Raw genomic sequence first — 12,518 nt, forward strand, 5'->3', positions numbered from 1 at the left:
ATTAAAACAGGCTTTAGAGATTAAAAGAGAAAAGAAAAAAAGAGGAATAATCAAAATGGAAGAGATATAGCCCTAATTGTAATCTGATTTTCTGAAGAAGACCATCAAAGTTCTAATGGACTACTGCTTGGACATGTAAGTTTTGTTAAATGAACAAGGTTTAGCAACTAAATAATTGTATTCATTGGTTGTCGTACATCCTCCTCTATCCCTAGAACTCCTGCAGAACCAAGCTGTTAAAATGCAGACAGGTTGCATCCAGCACAAGCCATAGTTTGTGTTCCCTGTGCTTCATGTAGGGGCCACCAGTCCTATCGGAACAAGTTAGGTCTGAATTAGGAATGAAAGAAGGAAAATTATAATTATAGAAATGTTTAGCTAAAGAAAGTGTACAGGGAAAGGAGCAAGGCCTGGTAGTTACTATAAGGAAAGAGACTGAGGCACAATGAAAAAAGAGAGGGTGGGACATAAAAGGTCCTGTCTGGAGGTAGGGAAATTTGGGTCATCCCTCAGTAACACTCTAGGTCCTTCTACTGATAGAGGCGAGTGTGACTTCTATCACTCTGCCACAGGCTATGCTACCTCACAGAACAGGGACTAGGAAAGAGTCCTGAACCCAGGGAAGAAGCAAAGCTCAGTCTCCACTGCCATCTCTTGTTAGCCTAGGCCTGGACCCTGACCTTGAAGTGTCAGTGTACAGCCTTGTGAGCCGTCTGCTGGCCATAAAGAAACACTGGGGTCAGTATATATAGATGGTTCTGAAACCCACTGTTGCAGTCACCAGAGTACAATCATCATCCAAAATCTCTGACAACAGGACTGCAACATTGTATTCATTTCCTAGGGTGGCTGTAGCAAAATACTAGCAAAAAACTGGTGGCTTAGAACAATGGAAATTTATTGTCTCAGTTCTGGAATCCAGAAGTCCAAAATCAAGGTGTTGTCAGGACAATGCTCCCTCAGAAATATGTAGAAATCCTTTCATGCCTCTTTCGTGGCTGCTTCTTTGGTGGTCCTTGGCTTGCAACTGCTTAACTCCAGTTTCTGCTTTCATTGTCACATGCATTCTCCACATGTCTCTATCTTCACAGAACCATCTTCTTTTAAGAACACCAATCATATTGGATGAGGGTCTTACCCTACTCTAGTGCATCCTCTTCTTAACTAATTATACCTATAACAACCCTATTTCCAAATAAAGTCACATTCTGAGGTACTGGGGATTGGGACTTCAACATGTCTTCTTTGTGGGGGGCCACAATTCAACTCATTACAGAGGATAACTAGAATAAAGGAATTTTAGCAAAGTGAAAAAAAATGCCTATCATGTAGAAGCAAAGATATATATTTCTTCTCTGAATCTGGAAAGATGCAAAAATTTTATATCTGTATCATTTAAATATAGATCAGATGTCATTAAATCAGGTGTCATTTGTTTTTGTTCAATCAATGGCTCTGCTAAGAATTCCCGGAGGCAAGTTTAACTGAACATTTTTGAGAATACAAAGGGTAAAGCTCAAGAAGCTGTATTTTGCTGCCAAACATTTGGGCCAAGTTTTGTTGGTCAAAGAAGAAAGAAAAGAATAGCAAAATCAAATAGAAAAATCACCACACATGATGCTTTTCAAGTCCATTAATAACAACCAAAAAGGAAAAAAAAGAAAGAAAGAAAGAAAAATCAAAAGAATAGCAATATTTCCTGTCTAAATAGCATTGTTAGCTTTTTAGGGAAAGGAAATAGTGAGGGGAAAACATGGCTAAAATTAAATACCAATATAAATGTTTTGTTTGTCTTTTTATGTATTTGTACAATTTTTAATAAAGTTTGTCTTCTTCACGAAAAAATATATATGTATACTGTGTAGTATAAAAAATATGTTTCTTTAGATAATTCTGGCCAATCAATGAGCAAATTCTCACATAATACTTACACTCATTTTAATTTTTTACTTTCAAGATCAAATTAACAAGAGATTTTTAAGTTTATGTGTGTGTAAAATCTATCAAAAAATGTAAAATAAGAAAGACATTCTGTTAATGCGCTTAAACAGAGAGAAAAATATAACAATAAGAGAAGGCCTAAGAGATTTAGTCATATTCAAAGGTATTGCCTAGTTTTTTTGTAATGTCTTTATAAGAATTTAAAATAAGATATTCAATAGCCACATATGCTCTACAAAGAATACCACACAAAGAAAATGCACCTAAATGACTTAGACTGGTTTATATTCTACTTTCGATGATTCATTTAAATTAGTTTATATCAACTCAAAGATAGAATCCTGCATAATCTATAGATGCTGAAACTGGTTCCCTTAGTCATTAACACTCAAGTATGCACAGCCAGCAATCTGGCCTTGAAAAAGCATAATGACTTTAAGGAGTAGGAAATCAATTAGGAATTTTGACACATGGTGATATGCTCAAGCAATTAGGTCTATCCTTAGCTAGGAGGCTCTGCTTTTAATATGACAATAAAATTGACTATGTCACTTCAACCTTATAATAGCTTGGAGCAACACCACTCATTGCACATCTCCGATCTGAATCTTCCTTTCTAGGGAAAGCACATGGCTGCAGGCTGACTTGAATTTGTGTTCTGGATCAGCTGTAATTATATGGGTGTGAATTATTAGTTTTCTATCTACCGCTTTTTGTTTACAGTGGAAATAATGCAATTTGTTTTCCTCCTGAAACTTCTAGTCAAAGTGAATTGTTCTAAAGTGATGAGTGTTTAACTCTTATGGATGATTCAATCTGTCAGTGATCAAAAAGTCACTTCAAAGCATAATGCATGGCAGTTCCCCCATAATTATTTGATCTAGACTTCTGTTAACATCGATTCTCTTTACCTGTGCCCCCATCATCTGATGTCTGATAAACAGGCTCTGAAATATGGCAAAGGTAGAGGAAATCCGTGTTGGAGTTTTTATTGAGTGAAGAACCAAAAACGATATACAGCAGATCCTCAAACAACGTCGTTTTATTCAGTCATTTTTTAATAACATCGATGAGATGCCATCAGAACTTACCTATAAGAACTTGTCCATATTAATTAGCCTATGGTAAAATTGATTTTGTTATACATCGTCTTGCTTAAAGTTGCAAACCTATTGATGATGTTAATGTAGGGAGGAGGCAAGAGAATTAAAAATGTTAATAAAGCCACAATCAGAGACTGCAATATGCTAATCAGCCCAGTACCCAGGCCAGGAGGACACCTTCACAACAAAAGATTTCTGTGGGGATTGCTAACAACCATTCCCCACACCTGTGAAGGGGAACCAGGAACCAGCAGTCATTCCTATGGATAAAACCAAGGAGATCCTATGGATTAAATGCTGGGAACTGCTAGCAGGCCTTTCACTCTACATATTCTTCTTACCTTTTCATGCTACACACTCTTCCCTTTCCCCTTCCTCACCATATGTCCATATCAAAGAAAATGGGAGCTAAAGAATGACATATAAACTGAATTCCCTGAACACTCAGGGTCCCTCTCAGTGCCTTTACTGTCTCTCTCTCACTGTCCTTCTCAGTTTCTGTCTCTGAGAGGAGACCATACTCTGTCTATGGAGGGTTACTCCTTTTCTAACAAACTTTCCTTTTAACTCTAACTTTGATATGTGCGTTGAATTATTTCTACACTCTCCGCCAAAGGACCCTCTTCTTCTCTCAGTACAGGGCTTGGTCTCCCCCCAACTTGGGGAAATTTGCCTTGTCCAGCATCAATGTTCAGTGACAACTTACTTGCACCATGGTTGAGTCAGCCAGAATTCTACAGACATCTTATAGTTTTTAAGATGCTTTAAAAAAATGGTATTATGAAAAATGATTTGTCCTACCATGAAATGGAAATGCTAGCCGCCCACACACAATAAAACCTTCCATATATGTCCCTATTTGAGTCATAAACAATTATTGAGAAACTGTGCTGGGTAGCAGCAATGCAGAGATAAATAAGAAAAAAACATGTAATCTCTAGTTTTAGGAAGCATATGATCTATGAGAAATGGGAATTCTTAGTTCCAACCTCCCCACCCACTCCACTCCATCCCTCTTTGCCAGCCGTTTTGTGCCTGTCCCATTTTTTAATTTACCTGTCTTCACCCAGTTTAGTTTGTAAGCAAGCTCAATATAGTTCTGATTCGAAAAGACAGTGGTTTGCAGATGATAGAAATAGCACCTGTCTCACTCTATCAATATAAAACTATATAATTAAAAAATAAAGATTTTTTTCAGATTATAAAAGCAACACATAATTGTTGGGAAAACATGAAAAATACATGAACAAAAAATGAAAGAACAGTCCCTTTCAAATCCACTTGGAGTAAATCACAGTAAACCTTTTGGTAATTTTCTTTCAGATTTTTCTTTTGTGACAGTTGCTTCTTTTTTCACTTTATGTAAAAAAATTATTTTCTAAGGTTAAAATTAATTTTTAAATCATCTTACTGATTAATAATATATCATGTATAATTTATTTAATAATTCTCCACAAATTACTGTAATGCAAAATGGTCAGTTTTAAAAGGACACAGAAAATGTCTTTATTTTTGTGCAATGGTCCTTTTAGTGAAAGGTAGAAAAATGGAATTCTTACTCTTTTTTAAGTGCTTTTTTTTTAAGTTATCATATAAATCAAGATCCATTTTTTTTTTTTTTTACATCTCTTACCTTAGTGTCTGTATGATGTCTATCAAGGCCCACCTCTGACATTTATGATTGTAGATATAACACAGATGGCAGGAAAGAGACATAGGGCAGAGAGCTAGTTCACAACTGCCCTAGGGAGTTAATTTGCTCTGTCTTCATGAAGGTAGTCCAAACCTGTATAGTAAACACTTGTTTAAGGTTTGAGTCATGGGGTACAGAAAACAGTAAGACAAAAACTAATCACTAGGTGACAGGAGGGAGGGAAGGAAGGAAAGAAGGAAGGAAAGAAAGAAAGAAGGAAAGATGGGATGGATGGGGCTCAGGACATGCTACCTCAAAATATAACACCTTGACATATTAAATATTTTAAGCTTAGTTTTAAAAAAACAGCAGAAGTGGGAATGTCACCCTGACATATGCCCCCTTCTTCCCTGAAACAAGTCATAAAACCCTCATGCGAGAGATGCCTTCCTTGTATCCAGAGGAAAGATGCATCCTTATCTTAGAAGGCAAAGGGATGCCAAGAAGAATCTTAATACATAGGCCTTACTAAGTTTCCTCTTCTGTCACTTAAAATTTATATTAAGTAAATTTGTATGCTTTTCTCCTGTTAACCTGGCTTTGTCAGTTTAATTTTCAGACCCAGCCAGAAACTCTAAGAAGGATGAGGAAAACTTTCTTTCACTACAAAAGAAAAAGCAAGACAGAGGGTAAATTTAAAAAGGAAAGGAAAAAGAGAGGAGGAATGGAGAAAAGCATGTAAGATAAAGTAAACATTTGGTAGCTATAACTCCAGAACTTACTTGCTGTGTGACCTTGAGTGAATTACTTCTGAGCAGTTGAAAATCTGCATGTCACTTTGGACTCTAAGTTTGTCCCTCGCATCAGCAGATTCAACCAAATGCAGATCCAAAACAGTATTTTCAATCCACAGTTGCGAAACCATGGTTGGGAATCTGTTTTCCATTTGTGGTTGGTCAAATCTGCATGTGTGCAACCCACCCATATAAAGGGTTGACTGTACTTACTGGAAAAAATCCTTGTATAAGTGAACCCATGCAGTTCAAATCTGTGTTGTTCAAAGGTCAACTGTACTCTTAATTATCTTTCACAATCTCCCACAATTTATAGTTTCCTGCAATATACAATGAACACAATAATAGTACATATTGAATAGGGTTATTTTGAGGATTAAATGAATAAAGTTAAATGCCCAATCCATAACAAAAATAAAACATGCTAATTATTACTATTATTGCTATTATGGAGATGTTTATTTTAAAAGGAAAATATGTGACTAGAGTTGACATCTCCCATGCAAGATGAATGTGTAATTCATAGATAACTGACCAGATTGTCTTAACCAAAGAATCACATAAAACCTTTGAACACCTCTCAGTTTCTTCCCTGGTCCTCCTGGAACAGTCACTTAGGTATACTTGTTTAAAATGACATTTCTTGGGATCCAGTACAGAACTGGGAGAGACAGAGGTGATCCAGAATCACCATTTTAGACCTATTTCTCGGTAACATTTATGCAAGCTAAAGTTTGAGAAACTCTGAGACATCTTTACCCAGAACAAGTTTAAACAAAAATCTTTTAGTAAATATTGCATTAGTTGCTATGGCCAATTCAGAGTGAGTGATGTTTACAAACATGTCAGTGGACAGGATGCAATGCACATAGGCCCTGTGAATTATTTATAGAAAGCTAGTAGAGACTCAAAGGTTTTTATATAACCTTTGCTGTACACCAAAACTTTTTTTTTTTTAATTATTGGGGAAGAGTTTCACAAATCATAAACCAAAAGCCTACCTGCCACCCACCATCACCATCCACACCCACACACACACCCCACACAATCAAGATCAGCTGCCTGACAATGTCAACCTTCACCCATCTGGATAAAGGAAAAAAATATATATGGCATTCTATCATTACTCTCATTCAGAAAAATCACTCATTTCTTAAAGAATTTAAAAATAAATTCTTCTAGAAAGTATATCTTTGAAAAAAATTATAGAATCAGAATTGCAGGTTATACAAAACACTAAAACACTTTGGTTGTTAACCAGTATTGCTCAGCAGCTGCTACTCAGGCTCAATAACAAGACCACCTTTCAGATGCTGGCTCCATCACTATTGCTCATGGGGCAGTGACCTGACTGTGCCTTGATTCCCTGGCTGTGATGTGGGGATAAATACAGTATTTATTTCACAGCACTGTTGTGCAGATTCAAGAATTCAATATATACAAAATGCTTAGAATATTGCTGACGATGTACTAAGTACTTAAAAGATGTTTATTATTATCACTTTTCTCCTCTAATTCAACAATCTCATTTTATAGCGAGATAACTAAGGATAAAGACATTAAACGATTTATCCAGATCACATCAGAGGAAAGTCAGGCCCGGGAACTAGGATTCCAGACTCCACATACATCTCTCTAACTCCTTGCTGAATTATTCAGAAGATAATTCTGTTCTTAATGATTCACCCATTACCCTGAAACCTATAAACTACCAAATGAACAGGGAAAAATAATTTCGTTTCCCCATCTCAAACTGTCACCATAGTTGTCTCTCTGCTCATGAACAAGGCGATGATTTTTGCAATAACATAATTCGGAACAGAGTTTTACAACACTCATATTTTAGAGCTATGAAAGCACATATCAATATTATTAAAATATGGAATCTAAGAAATCAGTTATAGAAAATAAATTATGATGCTGCTTCACTGTGGCTCATAATTGTGCTCTTTTCATGTATGCTAATTGCTTGATCACCTATTATAGCGTGGCCCTAATTTTATTCATAGTTTTCTTGCCCTTCCTCTGGGAAATATATGGATGGCTCTAGCATGCATATCCTTCTCTTTTGAAATCTCTGAGACCAACAATCGATTTAATTATTTTTAGTAATGACTTCGGAGAATGCGTTAGGCATTCTGCTGTTTTACAGTGCACTCTGGATTTGAATGTTTTGCTGGTGCCACGTTATAGCAGCGTACCCAGTGGTCTCTTTTGCTTTTGCCTAAAAGATGCTTTGGGGATTTTCTGAGATGCACTTTAGGTTTCTTTCTGCATCCAAAATACTTTGTCTGGCTTCTTCTCTATTTCAGCCTGTGGGTTACAACCTCAAGAAAACCAGGAGTTGACCTCTTGGCCACACGGTGATGCAAACAGAAAAGTGTTTTAGGTACCTTCCCTCTTTCTGATTCCCGACTCGTCCTTCATTTTGGTTTCTCCTATTTCAGTGACCCACCCAGGGCTTTATCTCCTTTACAGATATCATAACTTTTCCTTTATTTCCTAATACTCATATAATTTTTTCCTGTCTCTATATATTATTCTCTTAGAGTTATAATAGGTAATAATTAAATAATAATATTATAAAGCATTTAGAATAGTCCCTAATCCATAGTATATGATATATGTTATTAAATAAAAATGACCTATTAAACTAATTTAGTTTATATAAATTCTTCCTTAAGAATACATTTGTATTAAAACAAAGAGTATTTTTTATTCTTTTTTATTTAACTTCAGTTTACAAGGAGTTTTAATAACATAGCCTAAAAGGGTAGAAATTTTTATACTAAGACCATAAAGTTGACATTACGGTAACCCTACCAAACACATTTTATAGCAGCTACTTACTCCTCGTAGTTTAGTCCTGGGTTAGACCCCTCAGGATGTGATAAGAAAGAATGTACAGCATTGAGGAAGTAACACTCCTCAATCTGTCCACTTTACTTTTCCTACTTCTCTAGTTTTATTTGAGCCTCATTATTGAAATCTTACAATGCTTCTCTCACCCATACCCCTGCTCTCTCAAATACAGTGAAGATGGATTCAGGTAACTCTGGTTACTCTCTGATGCTTTTGTTCATGTGATATGGGTACAAACAGCAATGAAATCCCTGTATCCGAGAGGGTCATAACTTTTCTATAATGGGATCCCAGTGGCGGTCATTTTATTAAAACACAGAACAATAACTCATCCTTGCATACATGTTTTCTTTTAAGTATCATCAACTATAGTCCATATACATTGAAATTCTTGGAATTTGGTCAATAAAAAAGCTCACCAATCTCAATGCTCCTATCTTTGTCAAACAAGAAAGAAGGAAACACTATTGCTGTAATATCTCCACTCTCTTCTCTGCCAATCCACATATTTCCCTTCTTCTATCCAGGTGGGTAGACTTGCCCAGCTCTGAGAAGCCTTCTATGAAGAGTCTCACCCACAGTAAGCACTTCACTCTATTGGCTGCCCACTTGCACTAGGTGATTCAGAAGAATAGCTTACACCGAAGGTAAGAAGGCTGGCTGACAATAACTAGTTTTTCACATAAGAAGCATATAGCCCTTCTGCAATTCCATGTATCCTCAGTTAAATGTGAATAAATTTAGTCCCAGGAGTTGTCTGTAGGAAATTTTCAAATGCCAGGGTAAGATATAAATTCGATATTTCTTGACTGGATTAAAATTTAGTTCACTTTACTTAAGTTTAATATTTAATTAAGTCACTGGATATTGGAGCTGGCAGGGACCACAAAGGACATCTAGAGAAACAACATCTTCATTTTACAAATGAGAAATATAAACCCTAAAAGGTCAAATAAATTTTATTGCATTTCACTATGAATTACTGGAAAAGCTCTCGGCTAAACAACTCGAGAAGGCATTATGGCGTGAAGGTGAGTAAAACACGGTTCCTCCCATAAAGAAGCTTTATATCTGGAAATGTGGGTCTCTCAAGAATTTAGCTAAGCTACCCTCTGGTATTAATTTGCATGCATTTTGTTTGGCTAAGTGGCCAGCAAGGACCTTAAACTGACACTAGCCCTCTCATGCAAGAACGTGCCCTAGATAATAGCCCACAGAGTTACAAGCAAATGTAAGTCTCTGATATGATCACCCCAACAGCCCCTCTTCTGGTCAATAGTCTATCCCATCTCTTAGTGCCTTCCTTTTGTACACCCCTTAGATAAGACCCCATGGGACTTAACAGAACCCTGCTCTTTTGGTTTGAATTGACCAATCCAGCCTTAATCCAAGAATCCCAAAGCACTCCATCCGTGGAACCTAATAAACACATGTACCTATCTCTCTCTCTCTGTCTGAACATTTTCCTGTGTGGCCCCTCAAGGCATACTTCCTCCAAGACCTGTAAACAATAGACTTCTCTATTGCAATTTCTCTGTGGTCTGTTGTTGAACTATAGCTCATCATCCAGTACCCTGTGCTCCACTTATCAAATGTTAATATAACAGATTCATTACAGGTCTTTCCTTGAATTTCTGTTGTCATTCAGTTCAAGAAATAGCTTTGGAAGCTGACCACCTTATACTTCTTCACCTGTGAGCTAGGGATACAAACATAACTATGAAATTTCCCTCCTCCTACTCTGTAACTATACTAAGAAAGGGGAGAAGAGTTTGCAGTTTGGTAAGTGTCTGTGTATGCTAAGTGCTACACCAAAGAGATAAATGAAGTGTTTTAGAAGAGTATGAAGGGAAGAATTATTTCTACTTGTTTGGGTTCAAGATAGGATTTAAATAGAAGACATTTGAGTTGATCCTTGAAGGAGAAGCCAGACTCCATCAATGCCAGGTTGAAGACTTTCTAGGTAGAGGAAACTTTCAGTCTACAAGTTAGATTTCAGAAAGAACTTATGGCAGGCAGAATAATGACCACCCAGAGATGTCCACATCTTAATCTCCAGACCTGTGAATGTGTTATAGTACATGGCAAAAAGAATTAAGATTACTAATCAGCTGACCTTAAAATAGGGAGGTTATCCTCAATTATCCATTTGGGCCCAAGGGTCCTTAAGAATGGAAGAAAGAGGCAGAAGGTGTCAGAGTGATGTGATGTGAGAAGGACTCAGCCTGTCATTGCTGACTTCGAAGATGGAAGAAAGAGAATACAAGCTAAGGAAATCAGGAAGGCCCCAGAAGCTTAAAAAGGCAAGACAATAAATTCTCCCCTAGAGCCTTTAGAAATGAATGTAGCTTGGCCAAAACCTTGATTTTAGCCTAGTAAGACCTATGTCAGACTTCTGACCCAAAGAACTTTAAGATAATAATTTTATGTTGTTTTAAGCCACTAAGCTTGTGGTAATTCGTTACAGCAACAATAGAAAACTAATTCAGGACTCTATTGTTACTTCTTTTCTGAAATAACAGTCACAGTCTCCTTGCAATGCCACTTGGGTAAGATTTATACTTGTGCAGAGAATAAGGAAGAGAGGCAAAGGTATTCTGTCATTTATGTTTCCTTTCTGATGTCCCAAACACACTTTCCACTCTAATCGAAGCTACATGGGTAAACATCATATTTCTCTTTACTTTGGCAATAGGGAAACTCCAACCAGGATAGATTAAATAATGTCTCTGCAGAATTTTCCAGCCACAGCCTTTGCCTCCACCCAAGCAGACACTGCAAGCTCTCTAGCTCAGAGGCTGAAAGGACCCTAGGAGATCACTCTAGAAGTCTAAATTATTTTGTTCCTTCAGGCCCAGGGAACTGGCTGCAGAACATGCACTGCTTGGCGGATTACTGTCTCCCTGCCCTTTCTTGTGGTCTGGAAGTCCACGTTCCCTGACTCCTCTCACCTGTCTGCGTTTTCAATCACTGCCTCAACTTGACTTCTGGAAGGGCGTGGTCGTAGCCTTAGGTTTCCCCCAAAAGCCCAGCGTGAGACACAAGAGCTTGTGCAGGTAGTGGTCCTAGGGAACAGTAGTTGGGACCTAGAGAAAGACAGGGAAGGCAGGAAAGCCAATGTGAGGGTGTGGTACGAAGTCAGTCATCACCCTGGACAACCGAGCCTCAGTCCCCACAAGTATTCAAAGAGAGAAGGGGTGGCCCCTGGGGTTGTGAACTCCTGTGCATTCCCAGGTTCGTGCAGGCTGCCTGGGCCATACAGAAGTCCCATGAGGTAACAAAGAAGCCCCTGAAGAGAAATATGAGAGGGCCAGCGGTACAGCTGAGGCCAAGAGTCTTGAGGTCACACCTGCTTGAAGCCGGTTGCCACAGCAACTGCTGGAGTAAGGAGGAAGGCTAAAAGGATGCTAGGTGGGGCGGTGAGTTGTCTGATACAAAAGGCCTGCAGCTTCACGACTGCTGATCATGCAGACCTTCGTGATTCACATTGCCCAACCCTCCTAGATCAGGCTCCCAGTCCAGTTTTCAGCACCACCGCCATCCATGGCCTCAAAGCCTTCTCTTAACATGTCTCTCAGCTAGGTCCCCCAAACACAACAAAACCCAGAAGACAGGGTCCCGGACCTTCAGAACCAAATACACTGTTTGCTAATAATTCAAAGTGTGCTAATTCACAAGAACAGGTTCACATTCTTCTAAGGCTCCAACTCTGAACCACGAAAAGTGTAAATATTATTGTCTCTCAATACAATAAACAGATAAATAATGCTTGGCATTTTCCAATGTGTACTTTCACAATATTGCATTTTTTTTCCCTGACTCTTTGTAGTGTTCTTAATGAGAATTTGGTAACTCCGATGCACAAGAATAAAAAGGCATTGTGTACTTGCTAAAAGCTGGCAGCAACTCTGAGCTTAATTAAAATGATCAAATAAGTTTAATCCAAAGAATCAATTTTAATAATTTTTCCTAAACATTCCTGATCGCTAACCAACATTCAAGGGTCTCAGCAGAGGCTTACAGCAGTGAACTGAGAGGAAGGGAAGCTTGGTGATATAGATTTCCACAAATGAGTGGTCATTTGAACTAAATTTCATGACCATCATTTTATTTAAGAAAAAAACAACTTTGTGCCCTAAAGTCCCCTTAGGCGGTTTTCTCTACAAATGCTTTGAGCAGCATCCT

The 12,518-nt window shown here is 37.8% G+C and overlaps 1 long non-coding RNA gene across 1 annotated transcript; it reads right to left on the reverse strand.

Annotated features, from left to right (window-relative positions):
- Window positions 1–4,651: 4,651 nt before the first annotated feature.
- On the reverse strand, window positions 4,652–5,855 carry LOC120596900 (uncharacterized). The gene is made up of 2 exons (XR_005651253.1): window positions 5,460–5,855; window positions 4,652–4,830 (listed from the first exon to the last, which is right to left on the reverse strand). It is a non-coding gene; the product is annotated as an uncharacterized LOC120596900 (long non-coding RNA).
- Between the last annotated feature and the right edge of the window lie 6,663 nt (window positions 5,856–12,518).

This window comes from Pteropus medius, unplaced genomic scaffold (assembly GCF_902729225.1).
Source record: "Pteropus medius unplaced genomic scaffold, Ma_sr-lr_union100, whole genome shotgun sequence".
NCBI classification, from domain to species: domain Eukaryota; kingdom Metazoa; phylum Chordata; class Mammalia; order Chiroptera; family Pteropodidae; genus Pteropus; species Pteropus medius.